The sequence below is a fragment of the Chlorocebus sabaeus genome, chromosome 2 (assembly GCF_047675955.1).
Source record: "Chlorocebus sabaeus isolate Y175 chromosome 2, mChlSab1.0.hap1, whole genome shotgun sequence".
Lineage (NCBI taxonomy): Eukaryota > Metazoa > Chordata > Mammalia > Primates > Cercopithecidae > Chlorocebus > Chlorocebus sabaeus.
In genome coordinates this window covers 70,725,453-70,738,313 of record NC_132905.1, presented here as the reverse complement: position 1 = coordinate 70,738,313, position 12,861 = coordinate 70,725,453, and the positions used below count along the sequence as shown (strand labels likewise).

The following is a 12,861-nucleotide window of genomic DNA, read 5'->3' as shown; positions in this document are numbered from 1 at the left end:
GCTTCAACCTTCTGTAATGCTAAGACCAGCCTTACTCTGTTTAATACGGGTGTCTTCCAGAATGTTCTTTAACCACAGTTCTTCTGTATGACATTTCCTCTGGTTTTGCTGAAAGAGGGGCAATGGCCACTCCAAAAGACTCCTTTATGTAAGTTCCAAACTTTGTGGAAAATAATCTGGTAAACCCAGGAGATGTTATATTCCCACTTGCCATTCTGGATGTTGTCTATAATTCCAATTAGTAGAGACACAGCCCATTGGTGACTGCACAGAATTCTATTATGCCAAATGCTTACCTCTCACTGCCAACCTGCAGAAATCTCAGGCACTCAAACTGCAGGCAGTATCCAAAGACCTGTTCTCTTCATTGGGAGACCCAGAAGATCCCCAATCCTTGTAAAATTCAAGAGTTTATTCAAGACTATCATCCATTGTTTCCTGGGTCAGACTATACCCATTGAATTTTAACAGCCCTCTCTGACTCAGGGACATGAGTATAGCCAGGGGGAGGAGGGGAGGAGAGACGATAAAGGAGAGAATGGGGTTTGTTGGTTGTATTTTAACGTTTGGGTTTTGGAAAGGTTGCTTTCATGGTTTTGCTTTTGGTTTTTTGAGGACTATGTTTGTTTTTATTTTTATTTAATTTATTTTTTTATTTTTGAGATGGAGTTTTGCTATTGTTGCCCAGGCTGGAGTGCAGTGGCATGATCTTGGCTCACTGCAATCCCTACCTCCCAGGTTCAAGCTATTCTCCTGCCTCAGCCTCCCAAGTAGCTGGGATTACAGGCACCCGCCACCACGCCTGGCTAATGTTTGTATTTTGGGTAGAGACAGGGTTTCACCATGTTGGCCAGGCTGGTCTTGAACTCCTGACCTCAGGTGATCCACCTGCCTCAGCCTCCCAAAGTGCTGGGATGACCGGCATGAGCCACCTAGCCCAGCCACTGTGTTCATTTTTTAACTAACACTACCATTGGCTGGAATTTCTGCAGCTGAAAAATAGAAGCAAGTTCCAGTTGCTTTCTACTTAAGATAGGTATGTAAGTCCTGGCCCTCATGACCCAAACAGCCATTCTAGGGGCATAGGCAGCAGGCAGCATGCATAATTCCATCTGTCTCATGCTAAGATTCACGGGTGATCACTTTCAGAGAGCACGCTGAGCTTCCAGTGAAACCTTACACACTCGTTTCCATGGTGGACTGCAAGGTCAACGTTTATGGGCACTACTGAGAGAAGGCCAGGGAGAGTGATGAAGTATGAATACGAAAGATGTAGAGAAGGCAAAGAAAACAGAAAAGAAACACAAAGCATATGCCCCTGACATAACGATGAGAGATATTCACTCACCACAAACAGGAAATAGAACAAGGAAGACCTCTAGCCACAGTGGCAGGTACCATAGCAGCCGCCAGGCCACTCTCAGCCAACCCACCACAGCCTTTTCGTGCAAAATGTTATTGATGTGCTGCACATCTTCAGTGAAAACAAATGCTAAGCACAGAAAAGTTGCAAATCTTGCAGTAAATGCAAAACAGTAAAGCTCAAATAGAAATACTTTATTCATCTTCAAGAAAAGAAGATTTACTCTGAAGAAAGTAGGATGGCTGGAGACATTCTTGGAAATTCTGGTTTGCAAAACCATTGGTTTTGTTTAGTATGAGGCATTTTGTGTTAAGACAAATGATATCAGTATTATTCTTACCACTATGAACCACAATTATTACAGCCATTGTGGGCCTTAAGGTAAGACAGGGTAGGGTAGGATAATAAGAAACACAGAAAAGTAGGCCAGGCACAGTGGCTTACACCTGTAATCCGAGCACTTTGGGAGGCTGAGGAAGGAGATCACTTGAGTCCAGGAGTGCGAGACCAGCCTGACCAACGAAGGGAAACCCCAACTCTACACAATTTTTCTTTCTTCATTTTACTATAGCTGCTAGCAACTGGGAAAAAAAATTTTTTAATTAGCGGGGTGTAGTGGTGTACACCTGTAGTCCCAGCTCTCAGGAGGCTGAGGTGGAAGGACTGCTTGAGCACAGGAGGTCAAGCCTGCAGTGAGCTGTGTTCATGCTGCTGCACTCCAGCCTGGGCAACAGAGCGAGACCCTATCTCGAGAAGATTTAAAAAAACAAAAAGGAAGAAAAGCAAGGGGAAGGAAAAAAGGAAAGAAAAATGGAGAAAGCAGAGAAAGAGGAAATAAATTCTCTTAAGATCAATAAATTAGAATAAAGGAGGAAGAATATGAGAATGATCTGAATATGTTAAAAACTGAGCTGTGAGTTCGGAGATAAGAGGGGCAGAAGCCAATGAAAGTGAAGAGACTGTGGCTCACGTGGTTCCCCGAAGCATCTGCAGGAATGCTGGTCAGATGCCTGCCAGCCTGAGAAATGAGGAGGCGGACAGTGACTAGGGATGAGTGCTTGTACTAGTCAGGGTTCTCATGAGAAACAGAATCCATACATATGTACATACATGCACAACACACATGTATACATCTGCATAAAGATATTTATTATAAGGAATTGGCTCGTGTGATTATGGAGGTTAACACATCTGAAGATCTGCAGTTGGCAAACTGGAGAACTTAGAGAGCAATGATGGAGTTGCAGTCCAAGACCAAAAGCAGGAGGGAAAAACTGATGTCCCAGCTCCAAAGACCGTCAGGCAGGACAAATTCCCCCTCACTCAGGGGTAGGGCCAGAGTTTTGTTCTATTTAGGCCTTCAGCTGAAAGGAGAGGAGGAGAGACGAGGCCAATCTCTTTCACTCAGTCTACTGATTTCAAGGTTCACCTCATCCAAAAACACCCTCATAGAAACAACCAGAATATCTGACCAGATATCTGGGCACCTTGTGGCCCAGTCAAGTTGACACACAAAATTAACCACCACAGCACTCACTGTGTAATAGGCCCCAACAAAAACACATAAGGAACACTGGTCACTCCTAAAACATCTACATTGACCAAGATTAGATGACAAAATGTAAATTAGAAGTGCAACTTGGAGGCCAGGTGTGGTGGCTCATGCCTTTAATCGCAGCACTTTGAGAGTTGTAGGCGGGCGGATTACCTGAGGTCAGGAGTTTGAGACCAGCCTGGCCAACATGGCAAAACCCCACCTCTATTAAAATACAAAAGAATTAGCCGGGTATGGTATTGCGTGCCTGTAGTCCCAGCTACTCGGGAGGCTGAGGCACGAGAATTGCTCAAGCCTAGGCAGCAGAGACTGCAGTGAGCCAAGATTGTGCCACTGCACTCCAGCCTGGGTGACAGAGTGAGACTCCATCTCAATTAAAAAAAAAAAAAAAAAGAAGTGCAACTTGGAGAAGCCCAAGGAAGGTGCTGAGCATGGCGATATCTTGCAAATATTCCTTCCCAGCTCCACCACAGACCTCAGGCTGCAACTTCCCTGTCACTCAAGACTCCACAATCAGAACTGGGGCAGCTCTCAGAACCTCTACAAGACAGGATGGCAAATCCCCAAATTATAGGCATGGGTTTGGGGTCAGAAAGTCCAGCTCTACCAAGTGGAGTCCCCTGGCATCTACTTCTGCAAGTCCTGTGGCTTAGGTACTTGACCTCTCCCAACATCAGTTTCCCCATTTGCAACAGCAAATATAACAGTACCTACCTGCTACGATTGGCTTGTTTTGGTTTTTTTTTTCGGAGACAGGGTCACTCTGTCACCCAGGCTGGAGTGTCATGGTGCTATCATGGCTCACTGCAGCCTCAACTTCCCAGGCTCAGGTGATCCTCCCACCTCAGCCTCCCGAGTAGCTGGGACTACAGGCAGGAGTCACCACATCCAGCTAATTTTTGTATTTTTTTGTAAAGATGGGGTTTCACCATGTTGCCCAGGCTGGTCTTGAACTCCTGGGCTCAAGTGATCCTCACACTGCTGTTTCCCAAAGTGCTGGGATCACAGGCGTGAGGGACCATGGCCGGCCAGGATTGTTATGAGATGAGAAAGCAGCAACGGATACTAAGGAATTAGCTCAATACCACACACATACGAGGCGCTCAAAAAAAAAACAGTCATAGTTCTTTTTGTTTTGTTTTGTTATTTATTTATTTATTTATTTGAGGCAGAGTCTTGCTCTGTCTCCCATGCTAGAATACAGTGGCACAATCTCAGCCCACTGCAACCTCCAATTTCCAGGTTCAAGCGATTCTCCTGCCTCAGCCTCCCGAATAGCTGGGATTACAGGCAGACGCTACCACACCCAGCTAATTTCTTACTTTTAGTAAAGATAAGGGTTCACCATGTTGATAAGGCTGGTCTCGAACTCGTGACCTCGGGTGATCCACCTGCCTGGCCTCCCAAAGGGCTGGGATTATAGGCGGGAGCCACTGCACCCGGTCTGTTTTTTAATTAAATGCCTTTTTCCTCCACAAAGTTTCTGCCCAGAAACACACCAGCCACTTCCACAGAGAAATCTTCCTGGCAACTGTCACAACTCCCTTTTCTTTCTATCCAGGGTAGACACGGATTTGCAGTCAGACAACTGACTACGTCAAGTACCAAGAGAGGTCCCTGCAGATTGACCAAGCTTAGGCAGAAAATGTTCACACTGAAGCATAATTGAATTAGGCAGAAAAGCAAATGCCTGGCAGGTTGGCTGAGAAGGAGGCCAGAGAGGTCTGGGGGACTTCTTTGGGCAGCCAGGCCAATAATCAGGCAGCAACCACATAACTGGCTTGCCTCTTCCCTCCCCGCAGAATATAAGGGATAATGGAAGGAGCTGCTCGTGAATCGTGCAGCTGCAGCAAACAGGCCTCCTGGGCCCCGAAAGCATTGCTACCCTTTTCCCCACTGCCTGTTATTGGACAAAGGCAAGATGCAATTTCCCTTCTTCCCAGAATATACAAGACAACTCTGTATCCTATCATAACTGGAATCCTCCAAATTACCTCTTTTTAGAGAGGCCCTATCCAACTTCCCTACAGAAACAACAGTGCTTCTCTCATATTCCAAAGAGAAGCATGTCCAAGATGTTTCTTGGACTGTTTCCTTGACTTTCTGCAAGAAGCAGGTCGGGTTTAACGGTGCCAGCTCCTCCTGCAGCTCTATTGTTAGGAAATGTCATTCCTGCCCCTGGGCACCCTGCCTCCCACCCAGATCTCAGATTCTTCAAGGCAGAACAGGTGCTTTCTCCCTGCATACTGCTTTCCTGGGCCTGGGAAAATGCAGAGCACATACTCAAAGGACCTCAGTGAAGGGCAGCACTGACCCACAGAAGCACCAGGGGGACAGGGGGACTCTCTTCCCTCCTTGATAGTTGTATTAGTCTGTTTTCACGCTGCTGATAAAGACATACCTGCGACTGAGTAATTTATAAGAACAAAGTGCAAGGGACTCACAGTTCCACATCGCTGGGGAGGCGTCACAATCATGGCGGAAGGTGAAATGCACGTCTTACATTGGTGTCAGGCCAGAGAGAATGAGAGCTGAGTGAAAAGGGTTTCCCTTTTTAAAACCATCAGATCTCGCGAGACTTATTCACTACCAGGAGAACAGTACCGAGGAATCCACCCCCATGACTCAATTACCTCCCACCGGGTCCCCCCCACAACATGTGGGAATTATGGGAGCTATAATTCAAGATGAGATTTGGGTGGGGACACAGTCAAACCATATCAAGAGTCCATCAAAACAGTCCTTGTGGGCTTCAGAATTCATTAAGCAGCTCCTAATCCACCTAGTAGTCAATTAAGCTAAGAAGCTAAACTGAGATTCTCAGAGTAAAAACAAAGGTTCGCTCTGGATGGATATGGCTGAGGTCCCACATGCTAGGACAGGCCCCAGCATCTTCGTCATCCCGTGGAGTGATATGCGGCTCCGAGGCCAGCATAAATCAGGCCCAGAGTCACAGGCACCGCCAGCCCACCGAGCCACAGGCTTGCCACAGCGCCATCCATCACACTGGCTAATACCAAGCTGCCCAGCCACCGGCAGAGTTGGCCACAGGGATAGGAGGGCTTGGTGACTCCGGCTGCCAAACAGCAGCATGTTTGATTTAGTATTATCATATTTTTCTCATGAATTTTTAAATTCAGATAATTCACCCCGCATTCCTTTTATAGATGTATATATACACACTGCATAGAGGGAAGTTAGCCAAGTCTACACATGGCTGAGTCATCCAATTTCAATGACCTTGATGATCCTAACGTAAAGAAAGGCACTGGGCCTAAGTGGACCAGAGTCTGCAGTTCAGAGAAAGAGCAAACGCAGAGGCTTGGGAGGGGTAATGGGAAATGTGGCCAAGGACATCCCAGGAAGGACGGACAAGCTCCGAACCAACACAGCAGAAATGTGGAAGTGAAGCAATTTGTTCATAGAGAAAAGGGTGGACAATTAAGCCAACACTAGGCAACAGGCTCTGGGAGAAACTCGGTACCAGACAGAGTGAAAGCGTGTGTGTGTGTGTGTGTGTCTGTGTGTGTGTCAGAGACACAGAGAAAGAGAAAGAGAGATAAAGAGAGAGTGAGAAATACAAAAACTAGTGTTTAGGAAGATGGTTTACAAAGGACATGCCCAGGAAAATTTGAGAGTACTTCATAAGTGCAAGGATACTGAAAATGACAAAGAAAAAGAAGGGTCAGTGCTAACACCCAGGCTAAAAATCCAGTGGCTGGAAGACTGGAGGTGATGCTAATAGAGATGAAGAAGTTGGAAGAGCAAAAACAGTGAGTTTGGGTTTCAGGTTGAACTTCCAAGATTGGCAGACCACCTTATAGAGGGCACATCCTAAGGTGATCGATCCCAAATGATCCATGTTTCTTATATAACCCCTCCCCTTGAAAGTAGGCAGGACATGACAAAATGATGGGATGTCACTCCACAGATGATATTTCATTATGTAACACTTCATCTAAGTAGGCTGGGCCTTGAAAAAGCAAACTGCCGAGCTCAGGAGTTCAAGACCAGCCAGGCCAACATGATGAAATCCTGTCTCTACCAAAAATACAAAAAGTTGGCCAGGCATGGTGGCACACACCTGTAGTCCCAGCTACTGGGGAGGCTAAGGCATGAGAATTGCTTGAGCCCAGGAGGCGGACATTGCAGTGAGCCAAATTGCACCACTGTACTCCGGCCTGGGCCACGGAGCAAGACCCTATTTCAAAATAACAACAGCAAAAGAAAGGTTATAAGCGCCATGGCTATGACTAGCATCGAATTGCTTGCCGGTGTTTTAAGAAAGCCAGATGCCTGGATTGGACTCTGGGGTGTTCTCCAAGGGACACCTTCGTCACACAAACTCTGTACTTCCTGGAATCAATACAGCACTAAGTTACATGCACCAAATTATAAAAGACTTATCCATAATATTTTCTCACTGAAATTCTCAAGGCTTCTAATATCTCCAGAATATATTTTTCCCTTTCCCGTAAGACTCAAAAGTAATAAAAGCTCTAATAAATCTACTACAAAGTCACCACAAAAAGTAGAAGATGAAGAGGACTCTGATGAAGAAAGCGATCACGAGGAGATGAGTGAGCAGGAAGAGGAGCTTGAGGATGACCCTACTATAGTCAAAAGCTATCAAGACCTGGAAAAAGCAGTGCAGTCTTTTCAGTACGATGATATCCTGAAGACAGGCCTAGATACTGGGAGAAACCAAGCGGAAGATGCATTCTACAAAGGCGAACTCAGGCTGAATGGGGAAAAGTTATGGAAGAAAAATAGCATGGTCAAAGTGGGAGATACATTGGATCTTCTCATTGGAGGGGATAAAGAAGCAGGAACAGAGACAGTGATGAGGATTCTCCTGAAAAAAGTGTTTGAAGACTGAAAGTGAAAAATAGAGTAGTGTTATGGCAGTGGAAAAACAAAGTTGCCTAGGAAGAGAATGTCTAAATAAACGGATTGCTTTTTAGCAATAAAGCTGCTTTTCAGTGGTAGAGGAAAGGGTCAACTGTAAAAGAAAAATAGCAAATTGCCATGTTGGAACTGCCCATGGAGGGGCTGTGTGGCAGGAACTGTGGATGTCTATAGATAGTGAGAATGGCCTCTAAGCGCTGAGGTGACCTCCAGCTGACAGTCATTAAGAAGCCAGGGGGCAGGGCACAGTGGCTCACGCCTGTAATCCCAGCAGGGAGGCCAAGATGTGCGGGTAATGAGGTCAGGAGTTCACAACCAGCCTGACCAACATGGCGAGACTCTATGTCTACAAAAATACAAAAATTAGCCAGGCGCGGTGGCACATGCCTCTAGTCCCAGCTACTCGGGAGGCTGACGCAGGAGAATCACTTAAACCTGGGAGGCAGAGGTTGCAGTGAGATTGCGCCACTGCACTCCAGCCTGGGCAATAGAGCAAGACTCCATCTCTAAATAAATAAATAAATAAAATTTTAAAAATAAAAAAAAAGGAAGTGCAGTAAAATGAATACATTTCCATGGGTTAAAAAGGAAACGGACAAAAAAGGGGGAAAAATCAATGTGCTACAAAGACCGATATGACCTGGCCTGCTTGACCTCACTGAACCTTCTATACGCTCTTTGCTCAGCCTGGTCCAGGCACACTGGCCACATTTCTGTTGCTCCCACTCCAGCACGAGCTGTTATTACCTCTTCCCAGAATGCTCTTCCTCCATAGCCACATTTTCTTCCATTGTTTGCCCAAAGTCTTTCCCATAAATGCCTACCCTAACCAATGTATTTTTAACTGCACTTCAGTTACCTCATGAGCTGCTGTACTTTCATCCAGACCATTTATCAGCTTCTGCCATGCTATAAGATTTACTATTTGTTATGTTGATTGTTTTCTTTCTCCCCCTGCTAGAATGCAAGCTCCACAAAGACCGATTTTTGTCTCTATTTTTTGCTGATAAATTCCAAGAGTTTGGAACAATACATAGCACAAAACACATGCTCAGGAAAATATTTACTAACTGGTTCAAGGCAGTCATTAAGCAATGAGATGGATCTACATGTATTACTATAGTAAGATGCCCATGAGATTTCATAAGGTTAAAAATTTTAAGAGCATGTCAGAAAACAACATGTGTACTATGATCTTTCTTATATATGTATAAAACAAAAACTCTCCTTTCCTAGCAATCCATTCCTGAAGTCTTAACATGGGCCAGAGCAAGGTAGGCGTTCACACAGGAAGGGGAGGCCATGGTGTCACTGAGTAGGGTGTCCAACCCGACCTAGCAAGGTGAGGAAGGGGCCATGTGGAACAGCAGCCCAGTACACATGTCCAAGCCAAGCATGACAAGGAGGGCATCCACGTGGGAGGAGGCAGAGCCAGGAAAAAGAGATTGGTTACATACATGCCAATTGACCAAATAAGTGAAGATATGAAGGATAATGGGCACCAGAGTTTTGCTTGCTGGAGAAGCCATTTAAATGTGGAAAAGGAGAAAACTAGAATGAACCTTGTGGAGCTGAATCAGAATTGAAGGCATCAGTGTGAACTCATGTGTGTGAAGATGTAACTCCCTAGTGAGCATCTCGGGACAGTGACTCCTCAATAAGCAATGAACACACCTTAAGCCCAGATTTTGGTTTCTATGTCCGTGTCAACTAAAAGAAACCACGACTCCTTAGAGAAATGGCTGGTTCCCCTGCTGGGGCAAGCAAAGAATAAGATGAGCCTAGAGTCTAGGTGCGGTGGCTCATGCCTGTAATCCCAGCACTTTGAGAGGCTGAGTAGGGGTAGATCACCTAGGTCAGGAGTTCGAGACCAGCCTGACCAATGTGGAGAAACCCCACCTCTACTAAAAATACAGAATCAGCTGGGCATGGTGGCACATGCCTGTAATCCCAGATACTTGGGTGGCTGAGGCAGGAGAATTGCTTGAATCCAAGAGGCAGAGGTTGCAGTGAGTCGAGATCGCACCATTGCACTCCAGCCTGGGCAACAAGAGTGAAAAATCCAGGTTTAAAAAAAAAAAAAAAAAAAGAGCCTAGAACATAGGCTAGAAAATAAGGAAGTACTCAAAGAATGATAGCACAGAGAAACAAGCTGCTCTCAGCCAGATGAGTGGGAATATGAGCATCAAAATAATTTTATTTTTAATTTTTTAATTTTTTTTTTATTTTGGAGACAGAGTCTCACTCTTGTCACCCAGGCTGGAGTTCAGTGGCATGATCTCAGCTCACTGAAACCTCCGCCTCCCGGGTTCAAGCTATTCTCCTGCCTCAGCCTCCTGAGTAGCTGGGACTACAGGCACTCACCACCACGCCCGGCTAATTTCTGTACTTTTAGTAGAATGAGAGTAATGGAATACAGGCCACTGAACAAGACACAGTAAACTACGAGTTAATAGTAGAACAGCTCAAAATCTGGACCACCAGATGGGAAGCGCTAGAACACAGCAATTCTGTGACGCTGCTGCCAAAAATGCAGAACCAGATTCTAATCGTGAGAAAATTATCAGGCAAACCAAAATTAAGGAATCTTCTAGAACACAATAACAATAGCCCGCCATCCTTAAAGGTGTTAAGGAAAATCATGGCTGTCAAGGAAAAACTGAGGAAATGATCTGAATTGAAGGAAACCACAACATGTGATGCATGATTCTGAACTAGATCCTTTTGCTTATAAAGGACATTCCAGGAACAACAGGAGAAATCTGACTGGGGTCTGAGGACTAGAGGGTGGTAATGTGTCCATGTTAATTTCCGGATATCAATGGCTATCTTGTGATTACGTAGGAGAACATTCCTCGTTGTGGGAAGCATATGCCGAGAATTCCAGGGTAGCAGAGTGTCAATATGTCACCACACTCAAGTGGTTCCAGAAGGGGGCTGTTGGAAGAGGAATCTCTTTTGTATTACATTGTCATCTTTCTGTGACTGTTTAAAATTTGTATATTATCTAAAGTATAAAGCATTTGCAAAAAAAGATAGGTTGGTCCACAGATCATTTCTGGAAGGGTGCAGGAGAGACGGAGGAGGCTCAGGAAGGAAGACGCTCCTATCAGCTCTGCGGGGACACTGTGCATTCTCTGCTGGCACAGAGAGGGTCATACCTGGCGGAATCTGGGACCAGGCGGAACCTGGGAGCAGGTGCATGAGGACCAGCAGCCTCCCTGCCGCCCTGGCAAGGGTGAGCTTCCTCGAGCTCCTGTTCCCATATCCGCTTGTCACTCAGGGCAAAGGGCCTTTGCCAGGGAAAACTGGGAAACATCTGCTGCATTTGGAAGATCCTTTAAGATAAGATGAAAAAGTTGGCAAATTTCTCACACTGTTTCTTTCTTTATTGTTTTAGGTTGCGAAGAGGTTTGTGATGTACTACAGTTGATCAACGTTCATGTTTTTAAAAGTTGTTACTTGGAAATGTTTTATGATAGGTATGTAATCCCCATGGACTCACAATATGGCTTCAACTATTCAATCCTAGTTCGCTATACTCCCCCAACACTGGCTTATTTATTTTGAAGAAAATAAGCATCCTATTCCATCATCCATTAATACCTCAACACTTATTTCTAAAAGAGAAGGACCTTTTACTAAACATCATCGTATGCACCCAGCCCCCAAAAATCCTTAACACCACCAATTAACCATTTCCTGGTTAAATGTCCCTGATTTTGTCTCCCTCTCTCTCCTTCTCTCACAGTCATCGTGTTCAAATCAGGATCCATACAAGATCCAACACTGCACTTGGTTGAATTGATTCTTCAGTTCCTTCCACAGATTCCTTCTATTTCTCTTCTTTTTGCAATGTTTTTCATAGTTTTCCTTTTCCAGTCCAACATCTTTGCAGTTTAAGATGCTCTTCTCTCCCTCTTTTTCACTGACTCCCCATGTCTCCTCCCTGATCATTTTTTTTTGTAAAGAAAATTTCTTACTAACAAATCTTCCATGGGCCCAGAATACAGCACTTTATGTTCAGGCTCCGGCAGGGAGCTCAGTGGAGGAGGTAGAGAGCTCTGCTAATTCCAGCACCAACTTCACAGAAAACAAAAGTGCAAGTAAATTCCACAGAAACACCCAGACAGTCATTGCTCTACCATTAACCAAGATTTGGGTGCACCACTGTCCCTCTTCGCTTCCTCATCTTTAAATTAAAGGGATTCAGAAAGATCATGATAATGACAGCCATGACAAGGACATTAACAGGATATTTACTGTTTGCCCTAAGGTCCCTCTAGATTCCTTCCAGTCAAGACTTTCTCTGTGATTTTAAGTATCAAACACACTTAAATACATTAGTGAAGAACAGTATTCTGGTTAGGGGATAAATATTTCATAAATGACAAATGAAAAGTAAGACAACGATAACAAAGGAATGGAGACCACAAATGTAGATGATAAAAGAAAACATCAGTCATCAACATATCTAAATTTGAATAACACGCTATGTTTCAAAGCACTTTCTTATACATTAGCAAATCTCAACCACACTAATAGGTAAATGATAAAGAATGGTATAAAAGGCTAATAGTGGAACCTTGGGTATGCAGGTGTTTCACTAAACCAGTGGATCTCAACCAGGGTGATCTTATGTCCCCCAACCTCCTGCCTCCAGGGGCCATTTAGCAATGTCTGGGGACATTTTGGTTGTCCCAACTAGGAGGGTGTCCTGACTTCTACAGGGAAGAGGCCAAGGCTGAGCTGAAACATCCTTCAATACTTGGCACAGAATGCACCACAAAGAATTATCCAGCCCACAATGTCAGCAGTTCAGAAACTGAGAGATCCTGAGATAGGCAAGTCCCCTTGTTACCCAAGTGAAACGGTACTAGGCCAAGGGGACTTGGGAGGTTACTGAGGCCTGAAGCCACAGGAAGTCAGACATCCTGTGTTATAATCCTCCACACTGTGGGCTACCCTAACACATGAGGTTCGATAAGAAAACAATCAGTCGGGTGCGGTGGCTCACACCTGTAATCCCAACACT

The 12,861-nt window shown here is 45.0% G+C and overlaps 1 protein-coding gene and 1 pseudogene across 1 annotated transcript in view; one reads left to right on the top strand and one right to left on the bottom strand.

The window, feature by feature from the left end:
- Nucleotides 1–12,861, bottom strand: part of TIAM1 (TIAM Rac1 associated GEF 1) — a 348,490-nt gene that overhangs the window by 328,857 nt on the left and 6,772 nt on the right. The window lies entirely within an intron of this gene.
- LOC103217207 (mitochondrial transcription rescue factor 1 pseudogene) lies at nucleotides 7,162–8,020 on the top strand (annotated as a pseudogene).